A 23,705-nucleotide genomic window follows, 5' to 3' on the forward strand; every position below is an offset into this window, starting at 1 on the left:
TTTTTTTTTGGGTCCGGTTGTGGGGCCTGGACTCTGGGCCTGGGCGCTGTCCCTCAGCTCTTCAGCTCAAGGCTAGCGCTCTACCACTTGAGCCACAGCACCACTTCCAGCTTTTTCCTTTTTTCTTATGTGGTGCTGAGGAATCGAACACAGGGCCTCATGCATGTGAGGCATTCTACCACTGAGCCATCTTCCCAGCCCCCCCATCTTTTCTTAAACATGTTTTTGGTACCTTTGTAAAAAACCAGATGGCTGTAGTTGGACAGACTTATTTCTGAGTTCTTTTCTATTTTCATTGGTGTATTGTGTATTTCTGTGCCATTAGCATTCTTTTCCTTACATGAGTCTTGTAGTTTTAATTAGAAATCAGGTATTTTGATGCCTCTAGCATTGCTCTTTTTGCTCAGTATAGCCTTAGCTATTCAAGGTCTTTTTGTGTGTGTGTGTGTGTGTGGGGGGCTTCCATATGAATTTTAGGATCCTCTTATAATTTTCTTTCCTTCTTTCTTTTCTTTTCCTTCCTTCCTCTCCCTCTTTTTCTCTTTCTTTCCTTTCTTTCTAGTTAAAAGACTGCTAACTTTTTTTTCAAAAGTCCTTTCAAGTAGTGAGTCCTTTGCTGAGCTCAATTTGTGAAATGCTTTTTTTCATGATGTTTGAAATTTTCTTTCTTTCTTTTTTTTTTTGTCAGTTGTGGGGCATGAACTCTGGGCCTGGGCGCTGTCCTTCAGCTCTTCAGCTCTTCAGCACTTTACCACTTGAGCCATAGCGCCACTTCTAGCTTTTTCTGCTTATGTGGTGCTGAGGAATCGAACCCAGGGCCTCAGGCAAGCAAGGCAAGCAAGCATGCTACCACTGAGCCACCTTCCCAGCCCCTCCAACTTCATTTCTGTATTTTGTTCTCAAGGGCAGGGAGAATGACAGTTGTTTTTGGCTATTTGTCCAGGGGAACTTAGAATTTTGTTGTCTAAGAAATGTCCTGCAAAGATTACATTAAGTTTATATATGGATTAAGAAAGAATGGCTGCACAATTAGCCGTTTAAAGCGTTATTGAACTGAGTTTGGAGCTTAACTGGGGTGAGGTCACAGTTTCTCTATTTAAGCAGTTGTGGGGCTTTTCTGAACTTCTCAGACCTCACTAGTGGTGTGTCTCTTTGTTTGACGTTCAAAGTAGAGGGAAGTCAGTTAAGTAATTTCTCAGAGAAGTGGACTCACGGTCAGCCACAACCCTTCAGAAGGCCATCTGAATGAATGCCACAAGCCTTGGGTCCCAGTGGGCCAGCTTGGGCGCGCCGCTTGACCCCTGGGGCCTGCGAGGGGCTGTGGTCACCGGAAGGGGCTGGCTGAGGAAGCGTGCTCCGGACCTCTGTGCCCTAGGAGCAGGTAGGGCGGACTTGTAGAGGTGAGGGAGTGGGGACCCTAGCGGGCATTAGGTGAGGGGTTATGAGGTTCCCCTTGTCCAACGAGCACAAGCGGTCCTGGAAGCCAGACTTCAGAGACTGCAACCCTTGGGAGCTGAGCTTTAGAGACTGAGGCTTTGCAGGGACCGGGGATCTGGGGATGTGAAAGTGTCGGAGAGGTGGGGAGCAGACTTCTAGAGACTTCAGAAAGGGGGCCCCCTTAGGGTCAGGGTCAGGCTCAAAGGTGGGGGGTGTCTAACCTTCAGTTTTCGGGGTTGAGTGTGGGCCTGTGGGAGGGGTCCATAGGGACTCTGTGCCACGGACTGCGCGGTCCCAGTTTCACGGGGGAGGGAGCGATGTCACTGTCTTACTCTGGTGCCTGTATTGGGGTCTTATTGGGCGGTCGGGGTCGGGGCTACACTCGCGCACCCCCTCCCCCACGGAGCTGACCCGCGCCCCCCCCAGTCCTGCCCCGCCCCGCCCCGCCCCGCCCCGCCCCGGCGTTCGGACCGCTCGTCAGGCTCCGCCCTGTCCCCTAGGCCCCGCCCTCAGATGGACCCACCCCTATCCCCGCCCCACCGCTCGCCCATTCAGATGTGGGTCAGGGGTGAGCGGGCGGCGCCGACGTCACAAGCTTCCAAGATGGCGCCGGGCGGGCGGCTGTGAGAGGCGCTCGGAGCGCGCTGGGCGGGGAGCCGAGCCAGGCCAGCGGCGAGCGGACGGGGCGGACGTGGGCGGCGCGGGCCGGGCGCCGAGGACGAAGGGCCGCTGGCAGGGCCGGCCGGCGGGCGGGCGGAGCGCCGCCGCCGACGCACATGAGGTGAGGGGCAGCTAGGAGTGTTTGGGGCGTGTGTGTGGGGGAGGACACGCACGGGGGCCGCGGGGTCGGGCGCGCCCCCGGGGAGAGGGGCGTGGGCGCGCGTGCGCTTGGGCGACAGGAGAGCTGCGCGTGTGGAGGGCGCGCGCGCGCCGCCGTCGGGCCTGGGCGGGGGCGCACGCGGGACCCCCAGCTGGCCCAGGCTTTGTGGCCCGGGTGCCCGGCGGGGCGCAGGCGGCAGCAGAAGCAGCAGCCGTGGCAGCGGCGGCAGTAGCAGCTGGGGACCCAGGGCACAAAGCCCCCGGGGCCGCGCCAGGCCTGGGCGCGGGCCTGCGGAGCAGGGGTCGGCGGGCTAGCGGGCGCCGGCTCTTTGTGCCTTTTCATTAGCAATCTAATCCGAACTGCGTCCGGCGAGCTCCGCTGCCTGACAGGCGGGCAGGGCTCCCATTATGCAAACGGCTGTGCGCCCGCGGCCGCCCCACGCCGGACGTTTTGGCGATTTCCAGAACTGCGCGATCCTGTACCGTTTGCGGTCCCTTGTCCTCTTGCCCCTTTCACCTCGGGAAGACCTGACCGAGAAGGAACAGCGTCAGGGTCGGGCTTGGAGGGGCCCGAACCTAGAGGGCCAGGCTCTGCACTGGTGGGCCCGCTGCCCTGCCCCCAGATCTCTCCTGTAAGGCTGGCGCTGGGCAGGAAGAGAGATGGGCTTGGAGGGAAGTGTGTGTGTGTGTGTGTGGGGGGGGGGGGGTGTCGGTTGGCAGGGGGAGGGGATAGGCTGGCTGAGGGAGGGGGCTGAAGGGGCCTCAGCTTGTCACTCTGTTTATCTTTCAAGATGGTTCATATTCACACAGGCTTGAATGTGTTTGGGGGAAAATGCTTCTCCCTGGGAGGGGTGGGCAGTGACTTACGTACGAGAGGGAATGGAGCCTGATAATGCTCCCAGCGGCCCCACCCAGAACAGTTTGGGACTGCCTGGGGATAGCCCTAGCCTGATGCTGACCCTGACCAGAAAAGCAATGTTGAAGTTTAAAGGAAAAAAAAAAAAATCTTGTCTTCTACTCCTCGGTCACCAGTGCCTTTTCTAGTAGGAACTGACACATCTGGAAAGCTGTGTTCCAAGCCTCTCAACCCCCAACAGCAGGAGGGGTGTAACCCAGAGAGGCCACCCCTCTGACATATGTGGGGGGGAGGGGCAGAGCCTTGCGGGTAGGAATCCTGTGGCGGTGGATTGTTGACTGTGGGGATTGCTGTGCTCCTTGTCCAAGTGGAGGGCCTCAGCTTTTAAGCTGAACTTGGGGCTCCCTACTAGGGACCACAAAGGGAGAGATGGAGTTGGGTCATAGAAAACTAAGACATTTCTGGATCTAGCATTTATTGCTTCTTGGTTTCCTGATTTGCCTTTTGCCTTCCTTTCCCATCTGCCAGTATCTGGACTCCCTAATCATCAGTAAGATACTTTGAGGAGTGCAGGCCATGTGGCAGCTTAGTTGCTTCAGCTCAAGAAGAGAGTGTATGCTCCATGGAGCAGGATTGCTGGAGTAGTCTGAAAAAAAGCAGATGGGCCAGCCTCAGGCTGGCCTCTGGAGACAAAGCTGTATGGTGAGATTGCTGGTGTAGGAGGCTCTCCACACCAAAGAGGATAGATAGGAGGCTAATATTGGGAGGGAGTGGGTTGAACTGCCTGTGGCCCAGGGTTCCGAAGAGTAGGTTACCATGCCTGCAATTGTGCAGTTTGAGATTTTTAATGGAAATCTCTGGGTTCCTACAGGGCTAGGAAGAAGTTTTCAAACCTCTGCCTGGGGGCTGGGAAGGTGGCTCAGTGGTAGAGCGCTTGCCTTACACGCATGAGGCCCTGGGTTTGATTCCTCAGCACCACATAAGCAAAAAGAAAAACGTTGGAAGTGGCACTGTGGCTCAAGTGGTAGAGAGCTAGCTTTGAGCTGAAGAGCTGAGGGACAGCGCCCAGGCCCGGACCCAAAAAAAGAAAAAGAAAAAAAAAAAAAACCTCTGCCTGCCTGCCTTGCTTGAGAAAGTTGGTCTGGTTTCTTTTGGCTCTTGGTCTCTTGCATGTGAGTTTTGGGGTGTTGTGGAGTGGCTACAATATAGCTTCTCTGGCTGTTTGACCTGAATGCAGCCTTGTGCCCAGAATTGCTCTGTATAGTGCTTTCCTGCCAGTTGTTGGGGCTTGTAGATTAGTCACTGAGCTTTTATGAGTGATTCCTGAAAAGAAAAATCTCCTTCTGGATGCTGGCTCTGCATTGAGGAAGACACAGCCTGAGGGAACTGGGTCTTTAATTAAGCAAAACCAAAATGATTGCTGTAATTGCTGGTAGGAGAAGAGGTGCAGGTGGAGCAGAGGTGATGTGTCTTGTCCTGCTGTGCAGTAACTGCTCTGGGGACAGGTAGGCACGATTCTGTCTTCGTTCTCTGGTCTTGGCCAGCAGCCCAGTCTTCTCCACAAGCTGCAGTCCTGGATTAATCCTCATGCAGTGTTTTCTTTCCATAGATCAGATTTCTCATTTTGTTAATAAGTACAGCCTCCAATCCACTTGAAGTCAGCTGTTGTGGACTCAGAGCAACAGGGTTTTGCATTATTGAACTGTGGAGCCTGCTGTCTTCCTATGAGTCCTTATTGTCTATCAGGATCAGCTCTGAGGGCATGGGGTAGGGTAGGGGGTGGAGGGTGCCTTTTAATCAGCAGCTAGGCCCTGGAGAATGGCTGGCTGGGCAGTTCTGAAAAGTTAAGAGGAGTGAGGAAGGAATAAAGTTCAGTTTACCCAGGGGACCTGTGGCTTTGCCCTTTTTGCTTGGTCTGTTGACCTTGAGCTGTGGGGCCCCACCCCATACTTGCTCTTGTCCCTGGGGCTAAGGGCCACTGCCCCCTCCTCCTCCAAACTGATCTTTAGAAGTGATGGAACTTCTTAGTCTGTTCCTGCCAGCCTGAGAGTTAGCTTCTACCCTTGAAGAAGTAATCAGGTTCCTCCCCTTTTGGTTCCTTGGAGCCAGTCTGAGCAGACCCCTGCAGAGCAGTGATAGGAAGACTGTACTCCATCAGGAAGTCTGGAGTGTGACTGGCTCTGCTATTTACTCTTCAAGATCAGTCTCAACTGTGAACAGTGACTAAACTCCCTACCTTAGTTTGTAGTAACTAAACTGGAGTTAACATCCATGTGTCTCTGTCTTCCAGAGCTCAGCCTAGTGAAGACAGACAGGCAAACAAATGATTGTAAGACAAGTGATAAAGGCTGGCACAGCCATGTGGTATGGGAGGGGCCTATTGTGGGCCAGAATTGAGCTGTGGATGCCATGCTGGGTTACAGTTGGAGGTTTGAAATTGTGTGTGTGTGTGTGTATGTGTGTGTGTGTGTGTGTGTGTGTGTGTGTGTGTGTGTGTGTGTGTGCTGGGTTGCAGTTGGAGGTTTGAAATTGTGTGTGTGTGTGTGTGTGTGTGTGTGTGTGTGTGTGTGTGTGTGTGTGTGTGTGTGTGTGTGTGTGTGTGTGTGTGTGTGTGTGTGTGTACCCTGAGGAGAGACTGCTCACCTTGAGTCCAGAGTTAACTGGGAATCTCAAAAGCAAGAAAAGCAAGTGGTCTGGGGGTAGGGTCCCCAAGTGAGCTTGATAAGGGAGCTGGTCCTAGGCCCTACCCCAACCCTGAGGGAAAGGCTCTGGGAGGGCATGACTGGACTGAATGAAGAGAGTGACCCTAGGATGTTGAAGAAGGCTGCTAGGCCTGATGGAACTTCTTATGACTACCTTCTCTTTGATAACCTAACCTTTTGGTTAGGGGTAGGGAGTGTGACTTTGAGTTAAGAGGGGACTGGGATTTGGAGATTAGATTCTTCTAACTTCCTAGATGAGTAGGGATGGGTCAGCCCTCTGTCTTCCTAAGAATCTTGCTTGCTTTTTTTTTTTTTTTTTGAGATAGCAGCTTGTAGTAGGTGTTTGCTTCCTGTTTGAAAGTGAGCTATGGGGCTGGGAAGGTGGCTCAGTGGTAGAGTAGAGCGCTTGCCTTGCAAGCCAGAGACCCTGGGTTCCATTCCTCAGCACCACATAAGCAAAAAGAAAAAAGCTGGAAGCGGCGCTGTGGCTCAAGTGGTAGAGTGCTAGCCTTAAGCTGAAGAGCTGAGGGACAGTGCCCAGGCCCAGAGTTCAGGCCCCACGACCGGACCCAAAAAAAAAACAAAAAACAAAAGAAAGTGAGCTACATTGGGCTGTGAAGAGGGTGTAGATGAGTAGGGTCTATCTTTTTTTTTTTTTTTTTTTTTGCGGGTCCTGGAGCTTGAACTAAGGGGGCCTGGGCACTGTCTTTGAGCCTCTCTGTGCTCAAGGCTAGCACTCTACCATTTGAGCCATAGCACCACTTCCAGCCTTACCTGTTTATGTAGTACTGAGGAATGGAACCCAGGGTTTCATGCATGCTAGGCAAGCTCTCTATCACTAAGCCACAATGTCAGCTCCCTCCCTGTCTATCTTGTGGGTGTTCCCAGAGTGACCAAGGAAGTGAAGTGAGGTGGGTGCTTCCAGATGGGGATTGTCCTGTCCTGGATATGTAAGGACCATTAGCTCTGTCACAGACACCATTGTTGAGTTTCCTATGTTGTTCAGGGACCTTGGGCTTTATTCCTTGGGAATAAATCTACCTCTGGGAGAGTGGATTCTCTTCCAGGTGTGGGGAGGGCCTGCTCCTATTCCAACACTGGCCTGTTGGCCTCTATTTCAACAGAGGTTCATTGGCCTATTCACCTAGTTTTGGACTCTTTAAAGAGGAGGGCCTTTTAACCCTAAACCTGTGGCCTTTGCAGCTTCTTTGCTGCCTTGGAAAAAGGTAAGCTCTTGGTGAGTTCTCATAAATGAGACGCAAGATCAGGGCCTGGGGACTTCTGTGTTCTGCCCTTGTGTGGACATAATAGGTATTTTTTTTTTTTTTTTTTGAATGATGAGCACAGGCTGTACGTTCAGTGCTTTCCCCTCTGCTTCCTGGGATGAAACCTTGGGCTGTATAATCTGACTTTCTAGGAGCCCAGTACATTTCCTAGGTGGGCTCAGCTACCTTGTTTTCCTACAGTGAATCAGATGTGTAGCTAAGTTTGAGAACCATTACTCAAGTAGGTGCTATATTTTTCTTGGTAACCAACCAAGTCAAGCAAGTGGTGAATAGTAAGCCGATGAAGCTGAGTAGGCCAGTGTGTAATGGGGGTGCTGATGATATCTGCTTGGCTCTGATTGTCCAGTGGGGTCAGCAGTTGCCTGCTGAAACAATGGACAAAATATTAGATTCTCTTTTGTTAGCAGAAGAATATCAGGCACATAGCAAAAGTGGGCTTTTTGCTTTGCTTTATTGCTCTGTACCTGAGTCATAGCTCCACTTTGACTTTTTGGTGGTTCATGGGAGATGAGAATATCTCGTTTGTCTAGGCAGGTATTGAACTGTGGTCCTCAGCTCTCAGACTCCTTAGTAGCTAGGATTATAAGCATGAACTGCCAATACCTGCCTTTGGTTTGCTTTTCTGCTTACATTCTGAAGTTTGGCTTCTTGGTGGCACCCTGACAAGCCCACTGGAACCATAATTGAAGTGACTGGCTAGTTGGGTGCCTGAGACTGCTGCTTATTCTTTTCCTCTGATCTGGATATTCCTGCCAGGGAGGGATCTTGGTCCTTGAGGTTGTTTTCCTGGGCTGCATTGTAAGGGCAAGGTATCTGAAGTCACTAATAATAGACAGGGAAGAGGAGAAGGGACTATGAAAGGGTGTGAGAGGCCAGGCTTCATTTCAGTTTGGTCACCTTTGCTGGGACAGAGCATTATAGTTTGTACTATAATTGCATTTGTTAGCCAGGCGCTGGTCACTCACACCTGTAATTCTAGCTACTCAGGAGGCTGAGATCTGAGGATTGATTCAAAGCTAGCCCAGGCAAAAAAGTCCATATTTTTTCTCCAATTAACTACAAAAAACTGGAAGTGGTGCTGTGGCTCCAAATGGTAGAATGCTAGCCTTGAGTAAAAGAAGCTCAGGGATAGCACCCAGGCCTCCAGTTCAAGCCCCACCACTGACAAAAGAAAAAAGAGTGGGAGAGAAGCCTGGTGGATAGGGGCTGAAAAGGAAGGATGTGGTAGGGAGATGGGCCTTTTTTGTGATCTTTTGCTCTGGGCACTTTGGTAAATTTGGAAGGTGGGTCCAAGGGATCCTGTCTTGGAAGCAAGCTGTCTTAGGAATAGATACCACTTTAGCCCTCTTGCCTCTTCACCTCAGCCCTATTCAGGATTTAATGCAGAAGGCAGCTGATGGTTTTTTTTCTGATGAGTGTGCTTGAGAACTAAGATAGGTTCTCTTAGAGCTTCTGACAATGTTAGGAAGACAGTATCAGAAGTGTTGGGTGAGAGTACTCATTTTGAGCCCTTAACCCAAGCCCAGCCTGTGGTACATATTTTACATCTGAATTTAATCCTCAAAACATACTTGTGTATTCTGATATTATCAATCTCTTGTTTTACAAGTGCCTTCAAGATGGTATTTAGTCCAGAGTCACACAGCTAGAAGTGGGTAGGAAGTTCAGGCAGGAAGGTATATGTGGATGCCTTGGACAACATTATGAGTGCCCTTTACTTTGAGCAGTGCTTGGGTAGGAGGACAGCTGAAGTTTTCCTTTTGAGTGTAGTGGGTGGACCAGAGGGCAGAGATAGTATTTTGGGCTATCCTTGTCCTTCCAATCACAGATCCCTCCTTTGTGGCAGGTTAGAATCTTTTTTCTTTCCTTCTTTCCTTCCTTCCTTCCTTCCTTCCTTCCTTCCTTCCTTCCTTCCTTCCTTCCTTCCTTCCTTCCTTCCTTCCTTCCTTCCTTCCTTCCTTCCTTCCTTCCTTCCTTCCTTTCTCTCTTTCTCTTTCTCTCTTTCTTTTGTCAGTCATGGGGCTTGAACTCTGTACCTGGGTAAAATGTCCCTGAGTTTCTTCAGCTCAAGGCTAGTGCTCTAACACTTTGAGCCACAGTGCCACTTCTGATTTTCGGTGGTTAATTGGAAAGGAGTCACGGACCTTCCTGCCTGAGCTGGCATTGAACCACGATCCTCAAATCTCAAACTCCTGAGTAGCTAGGATAATAGGCATGAGCCTAGTGCCCAGCTCCCTGAGCGTTTTTTGCTCAAGGATGGTGCTCTACCACTTTGAGCTACAGCTCCACTTCCAGTTTTCAGGTGGTTAATTGGAAATAAGAGTCTCTCAGACTTTCCTGCCTGGCTTTGAACCCTGATCCTGAGTTCTCAGCCTCCTGGGTGTTAGGATGACAGGTGTGAGCCACCAGTGAGCAGCTAGGTTGGAATCTTTGTTCCATGGAAATTTGTGCTTTTGCTGAACACCTACAGGAGAGGAGATGCTTGTGGGACAATGTAGGTGTTGTAGGGAACTCAGAACCAGTTGCCCTCTCTTCTCCTCTTGGATTTCTTTCACTGTGAGTGAATGAGAGGTACTTAGGCACTGCAACTATTGGTGTTATGGAGGTATTGGTGGTGCCAGTCAGAGTGGCCTCTCTTGGTAAATGAGCTGAAGGGGTTGGAGTGAGGGGGTGGGGTGGGGGGACTAAGCCCTGAAGTGCTCCCAAGCAGTCAAGTATTGGACTTGGGTTGTCCTTTGGCTATAGTAGGTGAACCTGAGCCCCAGAAGACCAGGTGTGAGCTCCAGGCAGCCCGCATGAAGGCTGAGGGGAGAAGAGTGTTTCCAAAGTCCCACATTCCATGCATGTGTGGATGTTGATAAGGGAAGCAGTCTTGCCTAGCTACTTCAGTTAGGAGGGGACTTTGACTTTATGCCCCCAGCAGGCAGCTTGCACATGCTGCTTCCTGGTAGTACCCCTCCCCCGCTGGTCCCCTCTGCCTCCAGGTGCACAGGCCCCACAGGTCTACAGCAGAAACAGGGTAGGGGCAATGCTGTTCTCAGAGGACATGGGTGGTATTTGGAGATCCTGTATTAGTTTCTGCTGGCCTTGCTCTTTATTCAGTATTCAGGGATCAGGGATGTCTTTTTTTTTTTTTTTTTTTTTTTTTGCGTAGTTTGGAGATAAGAGTCACAGACTTTTGTGCCTGGCTGGCTTTGAATTAGGATTCTCAGATCCTAGCCTTCTGAGTAGGAGGATTACAGGCATGAGCCACCAGTGCTCAGGTACCCAGCTCACAGGTGCCATTTGAACTGGAATTTTTTTTTTTTTGTCAGTCATGGGCCTGAACCCTGGGCCTGGGCGCTGTCCCTCAGCTCTTCAGCTCAAGGCCAGCTCTCTACCATTTGAGCCACAGCACCACTTCCAGCTTTTTTTCTGCTTATATGGTGCTGAGGAATGGAACCTCAGGCCTCATGCATGCAAGGCAAGCAGTCTATCACTGAGCTACCTTCCCAGCCCCCGAAACGGAACTTTTTTTATTTTAAATTTTTTAGAATGCCTGTCAGGATTTTGGTGCTTTTTTTGGGGGGGGGGGCGGGTCGGTCATGGGGCTTGAACTCTGGGGCCTGGGTGCTCTCCCTGAGCTCTTCAGCTTAAGGCCAAGCACTCTACCACTTGAGCCACAGGGCCACTTCTGGTTTTCTGGTGGTTAGTTGGAAATAAGAGTCTCATGGACCTTCCTTGCCTGGGCTGGCTTTGAACTGTGATCCTCAGATCACAGGGATGAGCCATCTTTGCCTAGCAGGAGTTTGGTGTTTTAATAAAAAGAAAACTCATTAACCTCTCTGGGTTTCTCCCCCCCCCCCCTTTTTTTTTTCTCTTTGCTGATACTGGGACTTGAACTCATGACCTTCAGCTGTCACATGGCTTTTTCCATTCATATCTGTTGCTCTTCCACTAGAGCCATGCCTCTAGTTCTGGCCTTTCGTTGGTTAATTGGAGATAAGAGTCTCACAGGTTTGTCTTCCTAAGTTGGTTCAAGCCTTGATCCTCAGATCTCCAGCCCCTGAGTAGTTAGGATTATAGGCATGAATCACTGGCACCCTTCAAGGGCCTCATTTTCCTTATCTGTAAACTGGGTTAGATATATTTGAGACAGCTGACGGGGGAGAATCAGGAAGACTGGAGTCGGGGGGGATCACAGTTCACTACCATTTGAGGCCGGCCCGGGCAAAGTCAGCAAGACCTGATCTCAAAAATAAACCAAAGCTGGGTGCCAGTGGTTCAAGTGGTTCACTCCTGTAATCCTAGCTACTGAGGAGGCTCAGATCTGGAGATCATCATGGATTGAAGATGGCCATTCAGGAAAGCCTGTGAGATTCTTTTTTTTTTTTTTGGTCAGTCCTGGGACTTGAACTCAGGGCTTGAGCACTGTCTCTGAGCTTCTTTTGCTCAAGGCTAGCACGCTACCACTTGAGCTACAGCACCACTTCTGGCTTTTTCTGTTTATGTGGTACTGAGGAATTGAACCCAGGGCTTTTATGTAAGCTAGGCAAGCACCCTACCACTAAGCCACATTCCCAGCCTGGACCGTGAGATTTTTTTTTTTTTACCTCCAATTAACTATCAAAAAGCCAGAGCCGGGCACCAGTGGCTCATGCTTGTAATCCTAGCTACTCAGGAGGCTGAGATCTGAGGGTTGCAGTTCAAAGCCAGCCAGGCAGGAAAGTCCATGAGACTCTTTTATCTCCAATAAAGCACCAGAAAACCCGAAGTGGCTCTGTAACTCAAGTAGAGCGCTTGCCTTGAGCTGAAGAGCTGAGGGACAGCGGCGCTCAGGCCCAGAGTTCAAGCACCACAACCGACCCCCCCAAAAAAAAATCTATCAAAAAGCTAGAAGTAGAGCTGTGGCTCAAGTGGTAGAGGACTAACCTTGAGCAAAAAAGGTCAGGGACAGCCTCCAGGCTTTAAGTTCATGCCCCCAGGACCACCAGCACCAAATAATAAAACAAAAGAGTTGGGAATTTGGTTTCCTATGCTTCCTTAACAAGTTCTAGGCCCTGGATTTAATCCCTAGTACTGCTAAGGGGAAAAAAAAAGAAATGGAAACAATTATGTCAGTCCTTCTCAAAGCGTTTGCAGATTCTGGACCCAATCAATACTTAGAATATACTGGCCTTTCTTTATGTTACTGGCCTTTGCCCCATTTTGACACTTACTGCCCATGATGCGTACCTTTGAAGGGTACTCTGCTATTGTTGAGTGCTCCATCTGCATTATTGTGTCCAGGAGAGACAGTATAGGTGGCTGGGTATTGAAATAACTTTTTAGTATTTAGAGTTAGGAAGTTGAAGAAAGCTACGATGCTCTCCTGTCAAAAACTAAATAGCTGGGCGCCTGTGGCTCACATCTGTAATCCTAGTCACTCAGGAGGCTGAGATTTGAGGATCACAGTTCAGAGCCAGCCTGAGTAGGAAATTCCGTGAGACTCTAATCTCCAATTAACCACCAGAAAACTGGAAGTGGCACTGTGACTCAAGTGGTAGAGCGCTAGCCTTGAGCTGAAGAGCTCAGGGACAGAGCCCAGGCCCAGAGTTCAAGCTCTACAACCAACAACAATAAAAAAAAAGAATAGCCAGGTGCTGGTGGCTGACACCTGTTAATTCTAGCTTCTCAGGAAGCTGAGCTATGAGGATTTCAAAGTCAGCCCAGAGTTCAAGCCCCACAACCAGCATAAAAACCAAACAGAAAGGGGCTGGGAAGGTGGCTCAGTGGTAGAGCGCTTGCCTTGCACGCATGAAGCCCTGGGTTCGATTCCTCAGCACCACATAAGCAAAAATAAAAAAGCCAGAAGTGGCGCTGTGGCTCAAGTGGTAGAGCACTAGCCCTGAGCTGAAGAGCCGAGGGACAGCGCCCAGGCCCAGAGTGCAGGCCCCACGACTGGACCCCCAAAAAAAAAAAAAACAAAAGCCTCAAGAACATCAGAGAACCTGGTTAGAAGCCAGCCCAGCCCAGGCAAACAAATCTATGAGATTCTTATTGCCAGTTAACCAGCAAAATTGCTGAAAAGTAGAGGTGTGGCTTAAATGGTAGAGTGCCAGTCTTGAGCAAAAAAGCTAAATGAGAGAGAGTATGAGGCCCTGAATTGAAATCAACCATGATTGTATCTTATGATATAATCCCCTCTTCCTCCAAACAACAAGACTATAAGTGTGATTTTGGAATGGTAATATATTTCACCTTGACTCTTTTCAACCTTGGTTCTTCCTGGCTGGCATTTACTTACTTAACAAATGGTGCCTATTATCTGTCTGTGCTGTGCTTGTACCTGATTGAGACATAGGGTTCTTAACTTTTTATTGTTGTTGTTGTTGGTCATGGGGCCTGAACTCTGGGTCTGGGTGCTGAGCCAGCTTCCCAGCCCCAGGTTTTTAACTTTTGAGGGTTGTCTGGTGAGCAGAATGCTGGTATGGGCAGGAGGGAAAGTGCAAACACCAAAGCATCTTGCAGCTAAGTGTTGATTCTAGGTGAGAAGCAGAGGAGAAAGGCAGGACACTTTTTCAAGAAAGAGGGACTGCGTGGGGGAAAAAGTCTCCTATTGGAAGACAAAGCTTGTAGTCTTCCCAGAATGAGATTGTACAATGAGTGAGGTGGGCTTGGCACCAAACTTCAATGAGATCAGTATGCCAGGTCAAAGCTTGGACTTCATCCCAGTCATCAGGGACCCATTGAAAGCTCTAAGCAGATGATTGATTTGATGGATATTTGAGAAAGATAATTTCGGGGTTGATTAGACTTTGAATCAGGAGGTAGGGCCCTTTCAAGGACTAGGCTGGAGGTGCTGCACTGAGGAGTTGTGTTTTGATCTTGGGTTGAACTTTATTTTTTTAGTGCTGGAGATTGATCTCAGGCCCATAATGCATGTCACACCATTTCTCTACCACTGAATTAAGTGGTCTAAATTTTGATAGTTTTGTTTTTTTTTGTCCGTGGGGCCTGAACTCTGGGCCTGGGCACTGTCCCTCAGCTCTTCAGCTCAAGGCTAGCACTCTGCCACTTAAGTCACAGTGCTACTTCTAGCTTTTTCTGCTTATATGGTGCTAAGGAATAGAACCCAGGGCCTCATTATGCAAGGCAAGCACTCTTACCACTGAGCCACCTTCCCGGCCCTTTTCTTTTCTTTTGTATGTTTGTATTAGTTCTGGCATTTGGGCACTGTCCTTGAACTTTTTTGCTCAAGGCTATCGCATGCTATCATTTAAGCCACAGCTCTACTTCCAGCTTTTTTGATATTTAATCATTAGAGATAAGAGTCTCACTGGTTTTCCAGCCAGGGCTGTCTTTGAACCCTGGTCTTCAGATCTCAGCCTCTGGAGTAGCTAGATTTTTACAGGATATGAGGCACTGGTGCCCAGTGGTATTTTCACTTAGAGTGATCTTAAGTTTGCCATTCCTCTCATCCAGTCCTTCGGATGGGTAGAACCTGTTGAGTTAGGCACACCTTATCTGCTTGGTGTAGAGGCCCTGGCTTCTGTTGCTTCAGGTTTATTAGGACAAGGTGATAGTTTCTGAGTTATCCCTTTGAGGAACTGAATCCTTCAAAGTACTGGTCTGTGCATGATTGCTGTAGTTTCTAGTGACCTCATAGATGCTTTTAGAGGGTCCTTTTGGCTTTAGCTTCTTGGCTCCTCCTTGGATCTGAAAGGCTTCATTCCCATTCCACCTTTAATTTGGACCTTACTACAAAGCAGGCTGAACTTCCTTAAAAGGTTTTAGAGATTGAGCTCTTAGAAGTGATTTACAAAGGTTATATCACAAGATAAAAATTACATGCCAATACCCACATCCATCTTAAATGATGTAAGATAAATATTGGAAAGGGCACTATGTTTTAATAGTAGGTGCTCCACCAAGCAGAACATTTTCTCCTACTGCCAAGTCAAATGGAACTTCCTGTGCTGCTGTGTGCTTGGCTCAAATGGTAGAGCCAATTCTGGGCCAGGATTTGTTGGGCCCTAAGTGTTTGAATCCTAATATCACCACAAAGAAAAAACCAAAACCCTTACTATAGTCCCATGGACCATCAACAAGCTCTTTTTTTTTTTCTTTCCCCAGTCCTGGGGTTTGAACTCAAGGCCTGGGTACTCAAGGTCCCTGTCTTTTGCTCAAGGCTAGTTCTCTACCACTTGAGCCACAGTGCCACTTCTAGCCCCCAACATACTCCTTCATGGCTTAATTCCTGTCCCCTATACAAATCACCACTTCTGAACTGTGGGTTAACCATTCCCCTAGTTTTTCTTTTGTCATTTCTTTTTTCTTTAAACTTTTTCATTATTACTTAGTGACTGATACCTTACTAAACCATCTTTGTCTTTTCCTGCATCTGTCTGTATCCTGAAATTCTAGATGACTTGTTTTGACTGGGATTGTGCTTTTTGGACAGAGAACCTGGGCATTGTACATCCCAGAAACCTGACCTCAGTGTGCATGTGGTTCCTGTCTCCCACTTAAGGAAGATGACGGAATGATCATTTGGATGGTTTTCAATGTTTTTGTTTTTGCTACCTCCTATGTAGCCTACTTTTCCACCCTGTATTATGTTCTGTAAGGCAAAGAAGTGACTGTTTATTTTCTGTGTTTAAACCTGGTTCTCACCAGGCACTGGTGATTCATGCCTGTAATCCTAGCTAGTAAGGAGGCTGAGATTCAGGATTGAAATTAGCTTGTTTGTTTTTTGTTGGTCATGGGCCTTGAACTCTGGGCCTGTACACTGTCCCTGCACTCTTTAGCTCAAGGTGAGGGCTCTACCGCTTGAGCCACAGCACCGCTTCCGGTTTTCTAGTGGTTTATTGGAGATAAGAGTCTCATGGATGTTCCTGCCCCTGCTGGCTTTGAACCACGATCCTCAGATCTCAGCCTCCTGAGTAGCTAGGATTACAGGTGTGAGCGCCCTGGCTGAGGATTGAAATTGGAAGCTAGCCAAGGTAGGAAAGCCCTTTAGACTCTTTTTTCCAGTTAATCAGCAAAAAAAATGGAAGTTGAGCTGTGGTTTTAAGTGGTAGAGCACTAGCCTTGAAAAAAAAGCTCAGGGGGGCTGGGAAGGTGGCTCAGTGGTAGAGCGCTTGCCTTGCATGCCTGAGGCCCTGGGTTCGATTCCTCAGCACCACATAAGCAAAAAGAAAAAAGCTGGAAGTGGCGCTGTGGCTCAAGTGGTAGAGCGCTATCCTTGAGCTGAAGAGCTGAGGGACAGCGCCCAGGCCCAGAGTTCAGGCCCCACGACCGGACCCCAAAAAAAAAAAAAAAGCTCAGGGACTGTGCCCATATCCTGCCATATCCTGAAGGCAAGCCCCAGGACAGGTACACACACACACGCACACGCACGCACACGCACACGCACACGCACTCTCATTGAGACCTCCTGGTTCTTGATGCTAAATTACTTTCTAGTTCCTTTAAGATTTATTTATTTATTTGTCGGTTGTGGGGCCTGAACTCTGGGCTTGGGTGCTGTTCCTGCACTTTTCAGCTCAAGGCTAGTACTCTACCACTTGGGCTACAGCGTCACTTCCTGCTTTTTCTGTTTATGTGGTGCTGAGGAGTTGATCCCTTGGCCTCATGCATGCGAGGCAAGCACTCTACCACTGAGCCACCTTCCCAGCCCTCTTAAGATTTAATTTTAAAAGAACAATCTAAATTGTGAGCATTTTGTACCTTCAAGTCTAAGTGGATCCCTCTGCCTGGCACCCTTGCTGAGCTTTTGGCCACTGTTTTGCTTTTTCAAGTTACCTGCTTTTTTAAGCTCTCCTGTCTGTAAATTACCCAGGGACTGTAATATTTTGAAATACTGCAATTATATATAAATTAAAGTATATGACTATTTCCAAAACAGTTTTTTTTTTTTTGGGCTAGTCGTGGGGCTTGAACTCTGGGCCTGGACTCTATCCCTCAGCTCTTCAGCTTCAGGTGAGCACTCTACCTCTTCAGCCACAGCACCACTTCCGGTTTTCTGGTGGTTTTTATTGGAGATCAGAGTCTCATGGACTTTTCTGTCCTGGCTGGCTTTGAACTGTGATCCTCAGATCTCAGCCTCCTGAGTAGCTCGGATTACAGGTGTGAGCCACCGGTGCCTGGCTATCCCCTTAGCTCTTTAGCTCAAGGCAAGTGCTTTACCACTTGAGCCACAGTGCTACTTCTAGTTTTTCTGGTGGTTTATTTCAGATAGGAGTTTCATGGCCTTTCCTGCCTGGGCTGGCTTTGAACCATGATCCTCAGATCTCAGCCTCCTGAGTAGCTAGGATAACAAGTGTGGGCCACCAGTGCCCAGTCAGTTCTTTAATTTATTTGGTAGTTCTAGGGTTAAGATTCAGGGGCGCCTAGCTTGTGTTTTGATACTTGAGCCACATCTCCAGCCTCGTTTTTCCACTGGTTATTTTTGAGATTGTGTCTCATTTCCCTCCCAGTTGCATTATTGAGCTGCAATCCATTTACATTAGGCTTTCCATAGTTACCAGGATTGCATGGTCCTGTGCCAATTATGTCTTGAAAGGGGTTTCTTTAATGTTGTTGCCTGAATAGCTTCATACTAGTTCACACCTGTAATCCTAGGTACTCAGGAGGTTGAGATCTGAGGATTGGTTTGAAATCAGCCCATGCTGGAGGTCTGGCTCAAATGGTAGCCAATACTGGGGTTGAGCAAAAAGCCAAGTGAGAAGGCTTTTTTTTGGGGGGGGGGGTCCAGCTGTGGGGGCCTGAACTCTGGGCCTGGGCGCTGTCCCTCAGCTCTTCAGATCAAGGTTAGCGTAGTACCACTTGAGCCACAGCACCACTTCCGGCTTTTTTCTTTTTGCTTATGTGGTGCTGAGGAATCGAACCCAGGGCCTCATGGCATGCAAGATCAGCGCTCTACCACTGAGCCACCTTCCCTGCCCCTAAGTGAGAAGTCTTAATGCTAGTGCAGGCGCACACGTGTGCACAAGTTATGTGCACTGTGTGCACACACAGTTATGTAACACTTCAGTAGATACTCCCAAGGTATCTATATGATTTCATAGAAAAAATTTCCCTTTTGGAGTAAAAGAAAAAAGGAAAAAAGTAAAAACTCAATCCCATGCCCAGCATAGTGAGGCAAAAGGATCCTGAGTTTGAGGCCAGCCTGAGCTATATAGCTGTATTCTGTCTAAAAAACAAAAATCCAGGCAAACTAGCCAGGTGCCAGGCATTGGTGGCTCATGCTTGTAATCCTAGCTACTCAGGAGGCTGGGATCTGTGGATCACAATTTGAAGACACTCTAGCAGGAGAGACCCTTATCTCCAATTAACCAGCCAAAAAAAAAAGCCAGAAAGGGAGCTGTGGCTCTTAAGTGGTAGATTATTAGTCTTGAGCACTAAAGCTCGAGACTGGACTCAGGCCTTGAGTTCAAGCCCAAGGGCTGACCAAAAAAAAGCAGACCATGGGTTGGGAAGGTGGCTCAGGCCCAGGCCCAGAGTTCAAATCCCATGACCGACCAAAAAAAAAATATATAAGCTGGGTGCTAATGGTGTGGTTCAAGTCTATAATCCTAGCCACTGAGGAGGCTGAGATTTGAGAGGATCACAGTTTGAAGCTAGACTGTGCAAGAAAGTCAATGAGACTTTTAACCCTAATTAACTGTCATAAAACTGGAAGTGGAGCTGTGGCTCAAGTGATAGAGCACTGCTAGCCTTGAGCAAAATAGCTGGAGGATGGTGAACACCCCCAAGTTCAAGACTCAGTACTGGTGTGCGCACACACACACACACACAAAACCAAAAATCGTATGATCATGTTATTTTCTTTTTCTTTTTGGGTCCAGTCGTGGGGCCTGGGTGCTGTCCCTCAGCTCTTCAGCTCAAGGCTAGCGCTCTACCACTTGAGCCACAGAGCCACTTCTGTTTTTTTTTTTTTTCCCTTTTTGCAAGCGCTCTACCACTGAGCCATCTTCCCAGCCCTGATCATGTTATTTTCAAGATCTGACTCTCCTAAGATTTCCCTGTGGTCTCTATTTCCTGTGGGTTCCCTATTGCTTCATGTGAGTTTCATTTTCAGGATAGACACACCATCCTGGACTTGGCCAACTGTCCTACCATTGCCCCTTCCTGTGTTGTCATTGTTATTAGATGGAGGTCTATCTACCTGATATAGTAGATTTTTTTTTTGGTCGGTCATGGGACTTGAACTTTAGGCCTGGGCACTATCCCTCAGCTCTTCAACTCAAGGCAAGCACTCTACAACTTGAGCCACAGTACCACTTCGGTTTTCTGAGTGGTTTACTGGAAAATAGAGTCTCACAGTTTCCTGCCCTGGCTGGCTTTGAACCATGATCCTCAGATCTCAGCCTCTTGAGTAGCTAGGATTACAGGTGTGAGCCACTGACGCCCAGCCCAAGTAGATTTTTTTTTTTTTCCAAGTAGATTTCTGTCTCCCTTCCAGAAGATTTCTGTGCTCTGTTTGGAATTGAAATACAACCTCTAGAAAAGTATTTGCAGACACACCTGCAGTAATTTGTTAGAAGTGAACACAGTTATATTCAGGGTATCCAGAATGATAAATAATGCCAGGATCCCCTAGTGTATCCATTTCAGCCACTTGACTCCCACCCCCTATTCCTTAGGCAGTGTAGTGTTGTCTGGTTTTGAATCTGCATAAATGAAAGACTTCAGTTTTCCTTGGGTACAACTTTTTTTTTTTGGCTAGTCCTAGGGCTTGAACTCAGGGCCTGGGCACTGTCCCTGAGCTTCTTTTGCTCAAGGCTAGCACTCTACCACTTGAGCTACAGCGCCATTTCTGACTTTTTCTGTTTATGTGGTACTGAGGAATCAAACCCAGGGTTTTCATGCATGCAAGTCAAGCACTCTACCACTAAGCCACATTCCTAGTAGTTCTTTTTCAACATAGTGTCTAAGTGAGTACCATAGCTGTATTTGTTCACCCCTTGTCTTTCCATTCGGGCCTGCCTGCCTGCCTGCCTTCTTGCCTGCCTTCTTTTTTTTTTTTTGGGTCCGGTCATGGGGCCTGAACTCTGGGCCTGGGCGCTGTCCCTCAGCTCTTCAGCTCAAGGATAGCGCTCTACCACTTGAGCCACAGCGCCACTTCGGGCTTTTTTCTTATGTGGTGCTGAGGAATCGAACCCAGGGCCTCAGGCATGCAAGGCAAGCGCTCTACCACGGAGCCACCTTCCCAGCCCCTTGCCTGCCTTCTTGCCTGCCTCCCTGCCTCCCTCCCTCCCTCCCTGCCTCCCTGCCTCCCTCCCTCCCTCCCTGCCTCCCTCCCTCCCTCCCTCCCTCCTTGCCTCCCTCCCTTCCTCTGTTTCTTCCCTTCCCCTTCCCCTTCCCCCCTCTGCTGATTCTGACACTTGAACTTGAGGCCTGGATGCTGTCCCTGATCCTTTTTTTTTTTGTCAGTCTTGGGCCTTGAACTCGGCCTGAGCGCTGTCCCTTAGCTCTTCAACTCAAGGCTAGTGCTCTACTACTTGAGCTACAGCTCTGCTTCCCATTTTCTGGTGGTTTATTGGAGATAAGAGTTTCACTGGGCTGGGAAGGTGGTTCAGTGGTGGAGTGCTTGCCTTGCATGCCTGAGGCCCTGGGTTCAATTCCTCAGCACCACATAAGCAAAAAGAAAAAAAGCCGGAAGTGGCGCTGTGGCTCAAGTGGTAGAGCGCTAGCCTTCAGCTGAAGAACTGAGGGACAGCGCCCAGGCCCAGAGTTCAGGCCCCATGACTGGACCCTTCCCCCCCCCCCAAAAAAAAAAAAAAAAGTTTCACGGACTTTCCTGTCTGGGCTGGCTTTGAACCAGGCATGAGCCACCGGCGCCCAGCTGCCCCTGATCCTTTATCCTCAAAGCTAGTGCTCTACTGCTTGAGCCACAGTTCTACTTCTGGCTTAGTGGGCCTGAACTCTGGGCCCTGGGCGTTGTCCCTCAGCTCTTCCGCTCAAGGCTAGCGCTCTACCAATTGAGCCACAGCGCCACTTCTGGCTTTTTTTTTCCTGCTTACGTGGTGCTGAGGAATTGAACACAGGGCCTCATGCATGCAAGACAAGCGCTCTACCACTGAGCCACCTTTCCAGCCCGACTTCTGGCTTTTTTTGGTGATTAATTGGAGTCTCACAGACTTTTCTGCCTGGGCTAGCCTTGATCCATGATTGTCAGATCTCACCCTCCTGAGTAGCCAGGATTATGAACATGGGCCACTGGTACCTGGCTTCCAGCCTGTTTTTTGAGTTCTTTTATTTTTCTGGAAGCAGTAGTGGTCTTTGTTCATTTGTTTTTCTGGAGATAGAACATGCCTAGACAAGCACTATTCCACAGAGCTATATCCCTAACCTCTAGTCTTACTTAAGATACTTTCTTTTTTCTTTTATCCCTGGGAATTGTTCTTTTGGTATTAGCTCATTAAGAGTCTTGATTGTAGTTTTCTTTTTTTAAAATTAGCATTCATTAATTATACAAGGTAGGTTTTATTGTAACATTTTCATACATGCATATAATACATGTTGATCAAGCTTACCCTCTCTCTTCCTCATCTTCTACCCCCACCCCCTTCCATTTTATGGTTTGAATTGAGGGCCCAGGCACTGTCCCCTTAGATTTTTTTTTTTTTTTTTTTTGTCGGTCATGGGGCTTGAACTCTGGGCCTGGATGCTGTCCCTCAGCTCTTCAGCTCAAGGCGAGCGCTCTACCACTTGAGCTACAGCGCCACTTCCGGTTTTCTGATGGTTTATTGGAGAAAGGAGTCTCACAGTCTCTCCTGCCCGGGCTAGCTTTGAACCGCAATCCTCAGATCTCAGCCTCCTGAGTAGCTAGGATTACAGGCGTGAGCCACCAGCGCCCGGCCCCCTTAGATTTTTTTGCTCAAGATATACCACGTGAACCGCAGTTAGTTACACTTTAGCTTTTTTTTGTGTGTGCAGATACAGGGGCTTGAACTCAGGGCCTGAGCATTGTGCCACTTGAGCTTCAGGCTTTTTTGAGTTGGAGATGAGTCTCACAGACTTTGCTGCTCAGGTTGGCTTCAAACCTCAATCCTCAGATCTTAGCCTTCTAAGCAGTAGGATTACAGACCTTAGCAGCACCTAGTTTCACTACCAGCTTTTATTTTTGTCAGTGGTGGGCCTTGAACTCAGTGCCTGGATGCTTTCCCGGAGCTCTTTTTGCTCAAGGTTAGTGCTCTACCACTTTAAGCCATAGCGCCACTTCTGGTTTCCTGGTGGTTAATTGGAGATGAGTCTCACAGACTTTCCTGCCCAGGCTAGCTTTGAACTGTGATCTCAGATCTCAGCTTGTTGAGTAGCTAGGATTACAGATGGGTGCCCTACCAATTCCAGCTTGTTATTGGAGATAAGAGCGTACCCAGGTAGGCTTCGAACCTCATTGGTGTGAGCCACTGGTGCCCACCTTCTCTTTCCCCCTCTTAAAACTATTTCAACAAGTTTCATTGTTTTATTTTCATACTTGGCCATGGAAATTTTTACATTTTGCTGATTTCTGTTCTGCATGCCATTTCAGTCTTGTCTAGCCAGGGATAATACTGTTATAAGCAAGCAATGTTCCTTTTCTGCTAGCTCCTGAATACCAGCTTGCTTTTAGTCTTTGTGTGTAGGTGAAGCGGCTGTTAAGCTAACCTTAAATTCTGTAGAGTTCCTACTTGGCCTAAGAAATTGTTAGCTACCAGAGTTGGTTTTGAAATAAGGAATTTGAGAGTCTGGCTTCAGAAGCCTTGGGGTAGGTGGCTGTAGTTTCATGACTCAGCTGTGACATGTGCCTCCCTGTGGGGCTCAGTTATCTCATTTGAAGGATGTCCCCAGGCAGATGAGATGATCTTGATAGTCCCTTCCAGCTGGGCAGCTCAGGCTTCCTAGTGCCCTTTTAACTCCTTGCCTATGGAATGTCTGTATTCATTGCTGCACCTTCTCTGGTTGTCTTCCTTGCAAAGCTACCTTTTTTTTTTCTTTTTTTCTCTCTCCCTCTCTATTTCCATTGCTGGAGACCAAAGGTTTTAAGTACATTAGGCAAATGGTCTGCTACTGAGTTGTACTATTAGCCTACAGAATTGCTTCTCGGTCTGCCACCCAGACATGGTTGGCTGCCCAGATAGCCCCCCTCCCCCCATTGTCCTATCTCTGAGGTAACCCAGGGTGCCTCACTGACTTGTGTTCCAGGTCCACTGTTAATAGGTTTATAGTCACCACCAGCTGGGCTTGTGACATGGGAATTGTGTCTTCCTATTTGGGGCTTTCTCCTTACACTTGAGAACTCAGTTGAACACTCACTGTTTGTAGAGTATTAACTTTTCTTTCTTTCTTTTTTGCCAGTCCTGGGGCTTGAACTCTAAGCCTGGGTTCTGTCCCTAAGCTGCTTTTGCTTAAGTCCAGCACTCTACCACTTACCACAGCACCACTTCCGGCTTTTTCTGAGTAGTTTATTGGAGATAAGGGTCTTTCAGACTTTGCTGCAAGAGCTGGCCTCCACCCAAGATGCTCAAATCTCAAGCCTTCTGAGTAGCTAGGATTACTGGTATGAGCCACTGGCTCCCTACTGAGTTTTGTTTTGTTTTGTTTTCTTTCTGTCTTTCTTTTTTCTTTCTTTCTTTTTTTTTTTTTGCTGGTCCTAAG

At 48.5% G+C, this 23,705-nt stretch overlaps 1 protein-coding gene across 2 annotated transcripts in view; it reads left to right on the forward strand.

Annotated features, from left to right (window-relative positions):
* Positions 1-1,341: 1,341 nt before the first annotated feature.
* Hic2 (HIC ZBTB transcriptional repressor 2) overlaps positions 1,342-23,705 on the forward strand; it is a 35,060-nt gene continuing 12,696 nt past the window's right edge. The window contains exon 1 of one of the 2 annotated variants that reach the window (XM_042666335.1): positions 1,342-1,381. The gene's annotated coding sequence lies outside the window, so the exon portion shown is untranslated. Of the gene's footprint in view, positions 1,382-2,170; positions 2,219-23,705 lie in introns of those variants that run through there. The other variant, XM_042666336.1, reaches the window with a different exon arrangement.

Source organism: Dipodomys spectabilis, unplaced genomic scaffold, assembly GCF_019054845.1.
Source record: "Dipodomys spectabilis isolate Male_0828 unplaced genomic scaffold, ASM1905484v1 ptg000363l, whole genome shotgun sequence".
In the NCBI taxonomy this organism is placed as follows: domain Eukaryota; kingdom Metazoa; phylum Chordata; class Mammalia; order Rodentia; family Heteromyidae; genus Dipodomys; species Dipodomys spectabilis.